Genomic DNA, 14138 nt, shown 5'->3' on the forward strand with positions numbered 1-14138 from the left:
CCAACTCCGAGACTCTTCTTGCAGATGTAATGGCAAGAGAATAGTTTTCCAAGAAAAGAAATTTGAGATCATAAGATGATGATGGCTCGAAAGGAAGTAATGTTAGGTGAGTCAGGACAAAATTCAAATCCCATGCAGAAAGAGGTTTGTTTATGGGAGGTCTCAATAAACAAGTGCCTTTTAAAAATGCTTTACACAATTTGTGTGACATCAGGTAAGGAGTATATTCACCAATGTGGAAATTAGATATTGCAGCTAGTTGGACTCTAATTGTAAGTGCTGCAGAACTTTGTTGAAAAAGTTCTACCTGAAATTCCAAAACTGAACTGACTGGAGCAGAGAAGGGATCAATGTTTTTTGCTTGTGCCCAGTAGAAGAACCTCTTCCATTTACTAGCATATAACTTTCTGGTAGAAGTCTTGTGAAAGGATAACAAAGTATGTTTTACTGTTGGTGTGAAGTCTTGAAGCCTGACTAAGTTTGGAAGTGGAGCAGCTATGCTGTCAAATTGAGGGTTTGGACAGCAGGATGAAGAGTTCTGGACATATGAGTTAGAAGGTCTGGAACTGGGTCCAGAACCCACGGGTTCTCCTGTAGGTGAAGCCAGATAAAGGGGAACCAAATCTGATGAGGCCAGTATGGGGCAATGAGAATCAGCCTGCTTCCCAAGAATTTTGCTTTCTGGATGACTTTGGGTATGAGGGGAATGGGGGGAAATGCATACAGAAGTCCCAAGGGCCAATCATGAACAAATACATCTCTCGGTTTCCCCCCAGAGGGGAGAATTAGGAGAAAGTAGCTGCTGTATTTGGTATTCATAGGAGTGGCAAAAAGATCACAGCAAGGCTGGCCCCATTTTCAGAAGATCTCCTCCACTATGTTTTGTTTCCGAGACCACTCATAAGGCATTAAAATCGCCCTGCTAAGCTTGTCTGCTATCATGTTGGATTTCCCCAGGATATGCGTTGCTACTAGAAAATGTAAGGAAGAAATTGCTCATTGCCATACTCTCAGTGCCTCTTGACAAAGGGGTATGATCTGGTTCCTCCTTGCTTGTTTATGTACCAGACTACCGAAATGTTGTCTGAATGGATTGCAATCATTCCTCTTGGAAGAGAGTCCTGGAGTGCCTGCAACCCTAGAAGCACTGCTCTCATCTCTAGAACATTGATGTGCAGATGGCCCTCATGTTCTTGCCCTGTGCCTTGGACAGTCCTTCCCAGATAATGCCCCCCCACCCTACCTAGGAGACATCTGTGGTCACTGTAGCGACAGGTAGGTGTGGCACAAAGGGTCATTCGATGGTCACATGGTCAAACCAAAGCCACCATAGGAGATCTCTCTTGCATGAGTCAGTGATTCTGACTTGGTGAGACATGGGAAGTTCTTGTAATGACTACTGAGCAAATAGAAGCCATTGAAGAATTCTCATATGCATTCTGGCTAGGGGAACTAAGGTGATTGTTGAAGCCAGAGTTCCTAGGACTTTCAAAATTGTCTTTGCCTTCACTTTGTTTCTGGGCAAAAGGTTGGCTATTTGTTGCCTGAGAACAGAAACCCTGTCTGGAGGAGATCATGCCATCATGGAGACAGTGTTGAGATCTGCACCTGTGAATGTAATATGTTGACAGGGCAACAAGGCAGATTTTTGTAAATTGACTGTAATCCCTACCCGGGAACAAGTTTGAAAAGTGGTGTCCCTCACCTGCTGAAGTAGATGCTTGGTGGTGGCAGTCAGGAGCCAGTCTTCTAAGTACTGAAGCATTTGGAATGCCAGATGTCTCAAGTGAGCTGTGACTACTGCCATGCATTTGGTGAACACCCTGAGGGCTGTAGTGAGACCAAAGGGCAGAGCTTGAAACTGGTAATCACTGGCTCCCAGATGGAAACTTAAGTGATGTCTTGATGCTCTGTCTATTTTTATATGGTAGTACGCATCTTGGAGATCTATTGAGCACATCCAATTGTCTTTCCCTTAAAAGGGAAGAATTGACTGCAGTGTTACCATTCGAAACTTGGACTTCTTCATGGATTCCTTTAGTTTGCTGAGATCCAAAATGGTTCTCCAGTCCCCTGTTCTTTTTGGCACTAAAAAGAATCTTGAGTAAGTTCTGAATCCTATTTGGTCTGCAGGAACTTCTTGGATGACTCTTTTGTCTAGCAACTTTTGAATTTTTACAGTTGCTTGTTCCCTTTGACTGGGTGGAACATCCGGGATTGTTCTGATCTGTGGCACAGGATGTCAAAAGGGAATGGAATAGCCTCTGGATATTATACTTTGTACCCACTTGTCTCTTCTGATATCTCGCCAGGCTTCTGGGTGCAAAGATACACCCCCCGACTGCCTCCAGAGTAGAGCAGATGGGCCTCCTTTCAAGAGAGCTGGTAGGGCTGGCTGTGAAAGAAATCACAGTCATCCTGGTTTTGTGGACTCCCTCTGCCTCTAGGATGATGTCTACCATTACTGCCTCCCCCTCTGCCTCTGGGGAAATGTTCACCTCGTGCATCTTGAAAAACTCCTTGGGATGTTTTGAAGCACATTTTTTCACTCTTCTGTCCTTTAGGGTAAGGTCTTGAAGGTACAGAAAAATGTACTCCAATGGCAGAGAGAGTTTTCCCTTCCTGCTTGCATCTGGTGAGTGTGTCCTTGACTTTAGGTCCAAGAAGTGAGAAATCGTCAAAAGGGACATTGGTAAAGGTAGACTTGAAAGGCTTCGCAAAGTTACACAAGCGCATCCACGAGTGCCTCCTCAGGGAAACTCCTGAACCTGCTGCCCTGCTCCCTCCATCTGCTGCATAGTATATTAATCTCATGGAGGAGATAATGATGGAATTTAAGGTAGATAGCTGAGAAGTGACCTTTTCTTACACCCCCACAGCCAATGAACCTTGGAAACAATCTCCTAACTCCTTCAGGAGATCTCTTTGTAGCCTAGTAAAGTGCAAAAGATAGTTCAGCGATCTGATGGTAAAATTCACTGATGAAAAAACATGCTTCCTGTATCTGTCTATCATCTGGGAGTCCTTGTTCGGTGGACGAACAGAAGAGGATGTTTCATAAAGTTCCTTCTTTGTGGCTGCTGCCACCACCATAGCATATACAGAAACACCTTTTGTTTGAAATTCTTTTTCCAAAGGTGCTGACAAGAACCTATTTGGCTTCTATGGGACTGGTTCCATTGTGTCTGGTGACTCCCATGCCTTTCTTCTAACCAACTCCAATAGCTCATTGAAAGGTGGAGACACCCAAGAGGCTGAAGGTTGAGATCCAAAAGCCTTCAGGTACACCAACTCCTCATCAGAAGGGTTGATGGATTTCCAGCTGCCTCTCAGTTTCAGGATCAGTAGGATATATGTGAAGGAGATATCTTCAGAGGACGACCGTGGGGACCCTTCTGACTCCTCGAGGTTGGTGTCAGAGGTGATGGACTCATCAGGGGAGTCTATATGCTTTCTCTTGCATGTTCTCTTTTGAGGAGCCTACTCACAGAGATATTCTGGGGAGGCGTCAGAAGAGTGGTGCTCACCCTATGGGGCTCGCTGAGGCTCTGGATCTCTGCTGTCCTGTGAAAGGGGTGGTGCTGAGACAGACACCGGTGTTTTGGGGGAAAGAATACCAGTATCCTTGTGTAGAGCTGTAGGTGGGGACAGCACACTTCTCATCAGCTCAAAGGCAAATCCCCCAAGCTCTGAGGACACCTCCAGTTCCAAGGAAACAGAGGGAATCCCTGGCTCCATGAAGATCAGCTCTGAGACTGGTGTAGGAGCCTAGCTCAGCCAAGCCAAAGCTCCAAGAGGTAAACTCGGAACCAAAGAAACTTGGGTCTGAGCATCCCCCCAGGAGCTGACTGGAGAACTTCAGCCCCTATATTATATTACCCGTTGATAGGAATAGGTATATCCACACACAAGAGACAAAATAATATAGAGGGGGACCGGTACAACAGAGCATGTATTGTGAAATATGGTGACCAAACACATCAGGTAAAGCAGATAATAACAAAACACTGGCACATTTTAACAAATGATGCAGGTGTCAAAGAAAAGGTTCCCACAATACCCAGGTTTGTATATAAGGCAGGTAATAGTCTCCACAGACTTATAGATATAAGACAAAATTCCACTAAAGATGTTAAGAGTAGAAGTAGGGGTACTACCAAGTGTGGATGTTGCAACTATTGCAAATACATTTATGAAGGCAAGTGCATAATACTAAAGGATAGAAATAGAACTAAGATCCAATTTAAAAATGGTAATTGCCAAACAAGACATGTGATATATCTGGCTATCTGTGACACTTGTGAAAATTATTATGTAGGAATGACAGATAGATTTTTAAAAAATAGAATGTATGACCACTTATATTGCATTAAAAGAAAAGATGTCAATAATGCATTATCGAGACATATATTAAACAATGAGTTATGCAGGAATTTCAAGTTTGGTATATTGGAGGTGGTCAGTTATAACCCTAGAGGAGGTAACATCAAGGCCATAGTGGGGGAAAAAGAAATAAAGTGGCAATTGCGATTAGAGGCAGCTACACCTCCAGGGCTTAATGAAGTTATACCTACCAAACCATTATTGAGAATATAATGTACATTTGATACCTACTGTAAGCATAATAATAGATCTACACATTACCCTAGAGGCACATAGACAATTGAAGTGAAAGGAATTATTTTAGTTATATAAGTCAGAGCAGCATTACATTACTATGTACAATTGTGTAATCATGTATTTTTTAGTATTTTCTAACAATTTTGCAATAGATAAGGAATATAGAAATTGTTACAATTAACTTATGTTGAATTTTAGATAGTATTCTAAGTTTATAGTATGTTTTATGTTTTATTTTAAATGTTTAATTAAGGGTTAAAAATACCAATTAGGATAAATTAATTGGAAAAAAGGTGGGTAGTTAAGGTATTTAACAGTTGTGTTACACTTAGTTTTATGTTCTGAAGAAATCTAGGTGTACTAGATGAAAGCGCTCAACATCTTTAAGTGTTTATAACTGCTGGATGGTTTTACAATAAAAGAATTTTACTGCAGTGATTCATGGTTCCTGTTTGACTGAGCCGTGCTGTGCTTACTACTTGTGGTTTATCTGGTGGACTTCAGGAGCTTTTTGTGTGCTCCAAGAGGTAAACTCGGAACCGAAGAAACTTGGGTCTGAGCATCCCCCCCAGGAGCTGACTGGAGAACTTCAGCCCCTAGATACCCCGGATGACACTGAGAGTGTCAGAGCAGGGACTGGTTACGAAATCTCCTGAAGGGGTCTCAGAACCAAAGAATCTACAGCAAACATTACCTGGCATTCCAGCTCCGTAGATCCAGTTTGGCTCAGAAGAGGAATCGTCGTGGATATAGTAGTCTTGGCTGGCTCTGGGACTGACTGGGTTGGAGCCAAAAACAATTTACAATTTACAATAAGCTCCTAGAGGACCTAGAAGAGAGGGTTGGTGAGCGAGACCTCTCCAAAATGGGAGATCTCAAGGTAGGGGAGACCGGTAACAGATCAGTGAACCGTCTCCAAAATATAGTCTCTTTCGGCTCCAAAGGCCTAGGAGCCATAGGACTAGACTTATCCAAGTCTATGATCTCTCTCAGTTCTGAGGGCTTTGGAGCTGAGGAGATCAATGTATCAGAAGTCTTAGGCAATTTCTGTGGTGGCTCCAAATGAGCCGAAGAAGGAGGAGATGGTCATTTTGTAGTCTTGTCACTCTTAGAGGAAGGGGACCTACTAGAAGAAGAAGTGCTCTGTAGAGCCTCATCAAAAGAAGGTTTTAGGAGCCCTTTGAGTATCAGTTTATTTCTTTCCTGCAAGACATGGGAGCTGAAAGAATGACAAAATGTGCAAGTCTCTTGGAGGTGAATGGCCCCAAAATAATAAACACAAATGTTATGCCCATCAGTGATGGACATCTTCTGAGAACATTTCTGACTCTTCTTAAACCCTAAAGGCTTGGGTTCCTTCTCTAGTTTCCTTTGACATTTTAAGAAGGAACAGCACTAGTACAATAAAAGGTAAAGCCCAAAACACACCTCTATAAGAAAATTAACACACCATGCAAAAAAAAAGTTTCAGACAAACACTATAATAAGACAAGAACAAGGTCAACAGCTCTGTCTTCTAAATTAAATGGGCACTAGGCCCTCTAACTTAAATGACCTAGCAGAGCTGTGAGCGAGACAGACACAGAACAGGAAATTAGCTCTCTAACTAAAATGAGCTAATATACACAGAAAGGAAATACAGACTAACTAACTTATACTACTGTAACCACTAACTACACCACTACAAAAAATGACGGGAAAATAGAAAAAGGCCTTGCGACTAATGACTGCCAACAAACAACCACACAATAGCAAGATTAAACTGCACTCGTAACTACAGCACACAGTTAAACTATGGAACAACCACTAACTAAGCTACTAATAAGCAATACTACAGCTAAATAAAGGGAAAAAAATACAAGTTTTTAAAGAACTTAGCCACGGCCAAGGAGAGAGCATCTGAACTCGTAAAGTGGCAAACGAGATCTGGGGAATTATACCACTACATGATGGGATGCCTATTCTGCCATGAGCCAAGTTAGAGACTTCGCACTAGTGTATTCGGCCAAGTCATCTCCGAACCCATCCAGTAAGAATGAAGGCAAGATAGGACAACATAACATAGAATGTTTCAATTCAATAACAAAAGACGGGGAAAAATACAAGAAGCTTTAATTAGCTATTCAGATGAACTGGCAAACCTGCAAAAATCAGAGGAAGACTTGAAGACACAGCCAGCTGAATATGAAGAGAACTGTTTAAAAAATAGTAGAGTTAGAGGACAAAGCACACAGAGAAAATCTGAGATTTTCTGTTGTACCAGAAAAATTAGAGGGAAAAGACTATTAATTTTATAAAAGCACAAGTTAGCAATTGGACTGGTGTTCAAGAGCAGAATTTGTTAATTGGAAGGACACATTGAGTGTATGCTCCAAACCTGGCCATGAGAAAGCAGCCAAGACCTGTATTAGTAAACATGCAATTGTACCAGCAGAAAGTGATAATCCTGACAAAATTGTGGCAGAAGGGCAAAGTATTAAAAATTGGAGACAGCAATAACTAGGCTAGACTAAATGTAAATTATATTTCACAGGAACATGTGCATTTTATTGAAAGCTTTAACACATATCCGATAACTATTTTAATCATGCACCAATAAAAACTAGCATAAAAATCCAGGGTAATGAAGTAAAAGTTAAATACTGGTACTTTCCCACTTACCTGTTAAAAACAGAGGAATGGGTAGTGGAAATTATTCAAGAGTTATTAGGGAGGATATAAATATCTTCAGACATTATAGCTAATGACTGGGATAAAATGAAAATGGCATTTAAAACAGGGTTGAAATAAAAGTGAAAGAGATATGGTTAAGAATTAATATAAATTACTTAGAGGCAGCTGACAAAGGTTAAAGTATTGAAAAATAAGGAGAATCCCAAAGAATAAGAGGAGGAGGAGCAAATACAGAGTGCTAAAGAAAAAATAAGGGAGTATTTGAACAATACACATGAGATAAGAAAGATCACAGTTAAGCAACTATATTTTGATAACTCCAGAGCAAAAAAAAAAACAAAACTTTTAGCACAATGACTTAGGCAACACAGTATTGAAAGGATTGTTGCTTAAGGAACCTATAACAAGAAAAATAACTGGAGATCCCATAAAGGTTTTAGACATAGTCCAGATAATTTATGAAAATTTATATAAAGCAGAAAAATGTGGAAATCAAGAAAGAGTACAAATGGAAATAGTTATGGAAGTCTTAATTATGCCAAGGTTAGAGAAAGACAAGACTCAACAATTATCAGTTAAAATAGGTGGTGATGAGATTAAAAAAGTGATGCATAATCAATCTTCAGGAAAGTCTCTAGGAACAGATGATATTCCTGTGGAAGTTTGGAAATAAGGAGGGAAGAAAGTGATATGATTTGAAAGATTTTGTTTAGTAGTATTTTAAAAGGAAGGGAAGCACCAGCATCTTGGAAAAAAGCTGTTGCAACTTTGTTACCTAAAGATGGCAAAGACACTTCAGACCTGGCTTCATATAGACACATTTTAATTTTAAACCATGGTTATAAAGTATTTGTGTCTATACTAGCTAAAAGAAGGGCAAAGGTGTTGTAAAAATTGATAGCTACAGATCAATGTGGTTTTGTGGAGGGGTGGCAAACATTTGACAACATTATTAGAAGAACGATGATTCAGCGGGAAGCAGATAGTAAGAAAATTCCTCTGTTGGTTGTTTTTAATACAGAAAATCATTTGACAGAGTAAGCTGGTATTTTATGAGTGGAGCATTGGAAGCATTTGCATTCCCTGATGCAATGATAAGATACTTATTTCAACTTGAGAAGTTGTGGATAATAATTTATTTATTTATTTATTTATTTCCAGTTTGATGACTGGGGAAATCTACTGGGCCAAGCAGAGCTCATTTTCAGTGGAGGCCCGGGGAGAAAAGCTCCAAAAGCAGTTAACAGAGTATAACATAAGTACAGTATGGAATATACAGAATACAAAAGCATAAATATACAATTTAAAATACAAATACAAAATCAGGAAGTATATGTTTAAAAACACAAATGTTAAAATACAGATAGTCAAAAGTAATACAGAGAATCTGCAAATCTTAACATCTTCAACTCTACCACGTCAAGCTCTGACTCCTGCCTTTTTGTCAATGCCACATAGATAGTCTCACTACTCTCTTGTAGACCTTCCCTTTCACTCCTGACACTCTTCTCCACCCACTCCATCCTGCCTGTACTCTCTTCTTCACCTCTCTTCCACACTCACCATTACTCTGAACTGTTGATCCCAAGTATTTAAACTCATCTACCTTCGCCACCTCTACTCTCTGCATCCTCACCACTCCACTATCCTCCCTCTCATTCACACACATATATTCTGTCTTAGTCCTGCTGACCTTCAGTCCTCTTCTCTCTGGAGCATATCTCCACCTCCCCAGGGCTTCCTCCACCTGTTCCCTACTCTCACTACAGATCACAATATCATCTGCAAACATCATAGTCCACTGCAAATAAGAAAGGGCACAGAGCTGATCCTTGATGTAATCCCACCTCCACCTTAAATGCATCCGTCACTCCCACCGCAGACCGCACCACTGTCACACTACCCTTGTACATATCCTGTACCACTCTTACATACTTCTCTGACACTCCCGACTTCCTCATACAATACCACAACTCCCCTCTAGGCACCCTGTCATACGCTTTCTCTAAGTCCACAAAGACACAATGCAACTCCTTCTGACCTTCTCTGTACTTCTCCATCAACACTCTCAGAGCAAACATCGCATCTGTGGTGCTCTTTCCTGGCATGAAACCATACTGCTGATCACTAATCAGATGAACTCCTTTCTTAACCTAGCTTCCACTACTCTCTCCCATAACTTCATGCTGTGACTGATCAATTTAATCCCTCTGTAGTTACTACAGCTCTGCACATCACCCTTATTCTTAAAAATCGGCACCAAAACACTTTTTCTCCATTCCTCAGGCATCCTCTAACTTTCCAAGATTTCATTAAACAATCTAGTTAAAAACTCCACTGCCATTTCACCTAAACACCTCCATGCTTCCACAGGTATGTCATCTGGACCAACAGCCTTTCCATTCTTCATCCTCTTCATAGCTATCCTTACTTCCCCCTTGCTAATCCATTGTACTTCATGATTCACTGTCCGCCCATTATCCAACCTTCTCTCCCTCTCATTCTCTTCATTCATCAGTCCCTCAAAGTACTCTTTCCATCTGCTCAACATACTCTCCTCGCTTGTGAGTATGTTTCCCCTCATTATCCTTTATGACCCTTACCTGCTGCACATCTTTACTAGCTCAGTCCCTCTGTCTAGCCAATCGGTACAGGTCCTTTTCTCCCTCCTTAGTGTCCAAGCTTTCATACAACTCTTCATACTCCTTATCCTTCACCACACCTCTCTTTGCCATGCACCTCATCTCCTTATACTCTTGTCTACTTTCTTCATCTCTCTGACAATCCCACTTCTTTTTTGCCAAGCTCTTTCTCTGTATACTCTCCTGTACTTCTTCATTCCTCCACCAGGTCTCCTTGTCCTCCTTCCTCTTTCCAGATGTCACACCAAGCACCTTTCTAGCCATCTCTCTTACTAGCTCTGCTGTAGTTACCCAGCTATTTGGTAACTCTTCACTGCCACCCAGTGCCTGTCTTAACTCTTCCCTGAACTCCACCTCACAATTACCCTTTTTCAATTTCCACCATTTGATCCTTGGTGCTGCCCTCACACTCCTCCTCTGCTTGATCACCAGTGTCATTCTACAAACCACCATCCTATGCTGCCTAACTACACTTTCCCAATCTCCTTCAGACTAGCCCTTCTACATAAGACATAATCCACCTGTGTGCATCTTCCTCCACTCTTGTATGTCACCCTGTGCTCCTCCCTCTTGTTAAAATATGTATTCACCACAGCCATGTCCATCCTTTTCGCAAAATCCACTGCCATCTGACCTTCTTCATTCCTTTGCTTAACACCATACCTACCCGTCACTTCCTCATCTCCTCTGTTCCCTTCAGCAATTTATTTGGCTATACAGTCAACAGAAAAGTGTTGAAATTAGATGCAATTTCATGGTCTGGAGAGTTTGGGTTAGGGCATAGATTGTCTTTTCTACCAGGGTTTAGAAGGGAGGAAATGCAATTCTAGAACTTTTTGGGGTTAGAATTATATTCTGAATGGAGTTTGGAGTAATAAGTCTTATAGGTTCATAGGATCATAGGTAAGTACTAGGCTATCTGACCAAGGGCATTTATAAGCCTAGCCAGAATGTGTTTGCTTTTGCCACCCCCTTAGATTAGTTCCCTGTGCCTCTGTCCAGCAGAGCCATCTGTTCCCTGCGCCACTGTCCAGCAGAGCCATTAGTTCCCTGCGCCACTGTCCAGCAGAGCCAGTGCAGTGATCCCTGGGGTAAATTTTCTGTTTCCCATACACCCGTCAAGGTTTCTCTTGAAGAGTGTTAATGAGGGGCTCTGCCTGATGTATATTGGAATCCTGTTCCAAAGCATGGGGAGTCTCTGGGATAGGAATCTATCCCTCCAGCATGTCCTATGTATCGTTGTGGTGAGGTTTATATCTCTAGAGCGTGTGGCTCTCTAATCTTTAGTTATTAGTTTCTTCACTGAGTTGCAGAGTTGTTTGAATTCGATTAGTGAGTTTGTTAACTTATTTTTTTTGGTTTTGCTTCCAACATTTGTCTCTAAGATGCATTTGTTTTCTGGTTTCCTTTGATAGCCAGGGAATGGTTTTTACTTTTATTCTTTTTGTTCTAAGATGGGGCTAGGCTGTTTCATAAGTCTAGAAAGGTTTTGTTGAAGTAATTTGTTGCACTGTCCAGAGGCAGAGTCTTTAAGGGGGCCCAATTCATTTTTTTCAGACAGTCGGAAAACATCTGTGGATTGAAGTTGGTGAAATTATGAGTTTGAATGTATTGATTTGTATTTGGACAGAAGAGGCACACAGGAGGGCATAGGCTGGTAAGTGGTCGCTAAGGGGATCGGGTATAATTCTGCTGTTTGAGATTAGGTTGGGATGAGTTGCTAAGATTCAAAGTGTAGTGCCAGAGGAGTCATCTCTACTGAGTCTGATAGGGTAGTTTATTAGCTGGGAAAATTTAAAGAAATTAATTGCTTGGCACACAGATTGTGAGGAGATGGTGGCCCAGTTGATGTTTATATCACCAATGATGAATGCTTCCTTTTTGATGTAGTAATTAATAAAGTATTAAAGGAATTTAGCTGGGAGGGAATGAGAGCAAGAGTTAAGTGGGATAAGCTAATCCTTCCAATAGAACAAGATTCAAAGGTTCATAGGTTCACAGAAGGTTACTAGGCTGTTGGCCATAGGGCCTTTATGAGCCTAGCCATGTTATACCCTTGTTTCCTTATTGACCAAGTGTTATGGTCTATATTTGCAGTGCGAGTCTATGATCACCACTGACTGCCTTATCCAAGAGAGACATATGTGACACCCCCATGGTAAATTTATGGTCTCCCATCCAGTTGTCTAAGTTAAGCTTAAACAGGGTCATTGTACTCTATTAGTGGTCTGATCAGGAATGAGTACAGTGGAGATATAACATCCTTAACTCTGTAAGTGATGCAGCTACTTATGAGATGTGCTATGTTGAAGGCCTTCCTTACCAATGTGGACACATGGTGAGTTAAGTTTGCTATCAACTTGTGTTCCTAAATCTCTCACTACAGGGTTTGAGCTAAGAAGAGGTGCTGTTAATATTGTAATTTGCAGGGACTTCCCCTTTGCTGAAAGATATAACACATATTTTTGTGTTTAGTTAAAGTCTGTGGCTTTGGCACCAATCATTTGTCTGTGTAAACTCTTTTTGTAGAAGGTCAACATCACTAGGGGACTCAATGATTGCACCCAGTTTGCAGTCATTGGCAAACTTAGTAAACCACAGGCCATCTATTTTTGCCCAGACTTCTACAAAATAGATTCCAAACAGTAGGGGCCCAGCACAGATCCTTGTGGTACACCACTGGTAACTGGTCTGCTGGTAGAGGTGGAATTCCCAACTTTGACAGTACGCATTCTGTCATTGAGCCAGTTGGAAATCCATCTAGTGACATATGGGTAAAATGAATTTCTCAATGATGCCTTAGTGGCGGATTGTGTCAAAAACCTTGGCTAAGTCAATATAGGCTGTATATACTGTTTTGCCTTCATCCAGGGCTTTGGTGACATTCTTGAAGAAGTCCACCAGGTTTAATAAGTATGATCTACCCTTAACAAAGCCAAATTGGGTCAGGTCAAGACTATGAAGGTCATCTATGTCTTTGTTGATAAGGTCCATGATGATTCTATCCATGGCCTTGCAGATAAGGCTGGTTAGGTTTATAGGTCTATAGTTCCCAGAGTCATTTAATGGATCCCCTTTGTGCAGGGGAATTACTGTTGCTGTTTTCCATTCTGCTGGGACAAAGACAGTACTTAGACTGTGGTTGAAAAAGAGTGCCAAGTGGTTCCACTAGGTCCTGTTATAAACCATTTAGTAGGCAGCCTGGGATGTTATCTGTTCCCACAGAAGCTGTGTTTTTTGCCATGGAGAGTGCAGTTATGGCCTGCTGTTTGGAGTACTAGGTAGAGAACTGGTGAGAGGTATGCTTTGGGGTATGTCTGGTGGGGACAGGTCATGTGTGTGTGTGTGTGTGTGTGTGTGTGTGTGTGTGTGTGTGTGTGTGTGTGTGTGTGTGTGTGTGTGTGTGTGTGTGTGTGTGTGTGTGTGAGTGAGTGTATATATATATGTGTGTGTGTGTGTGTGTGTGTGTGTGTGTGTGTGTGTGTGTGTGTGTGTGTGTGTGTGTAAAACAGGTAAGAATATGGGGCAATAAGTTTTTTTAACTACAAAAATCCTTATAAATGTAAAAGATACCAGCAACATTTAGGGAATAAACCCATGGGATGTTCTAAATATGGAAATTGTTCCTTTTGTGATAAAACTGTTAGGATATTATTTTTAGTTCAAGAAAAACAGTTAAGACATCTGAAATAAGGAAACTTATTACTTGTTTCATGGGTTATCTATTTAGTTATATGCTGTTGCAGCACATTTTATGATGGAGAAACGTCAGGATCCTTTAAGAAGAGAATTCCTTTGTACCACCTTAGTGATTTTAGATGTTCACCAGAAAGAAGTGCCTTGTTTAAACACCAGTCAAAACACTTTAATGATTTTTTTAACTTATTGGCATTGATAGGGTGTTTATCCAGTAGTACTAACAAATGTGATAAGCAAAAATTACTAGATACGAAGGAGAAAATATGGATTATTTTGGGAACATTGCATTCCCTGGTTTAAATGAAATGCATTAAATTTATTGATAATGTTTACATTTAGCCACTAGATGTCAAATAATACACTATATACATGCGTGTTTCTTATTAGTTAACATTTTATATTTTTATATTTTTTTACTATTATTTCTTGCCTGTTTTGCGAACTGATGGAATGTTTCTATAATCATTTTGTTTTCCTTCTAAAATTAAACATTTTTTAATATTT

The sequence above is a fragment of the Protopterus annectens genome, chromosome 2.part1 (genome assembly GCF_019279795.1).
Source record: "Protopterus annectens isolate FY-2018-M chromosome 2.part1, PAN1.0, whole genome shotgun sequence".
In the NCBI taxonomy this organism is placed as follows: Eukaryota; Metazoa; Chordata; order Ceratodontiformes; family Protopteridae; genus Protopterus; species Protopterus annectens.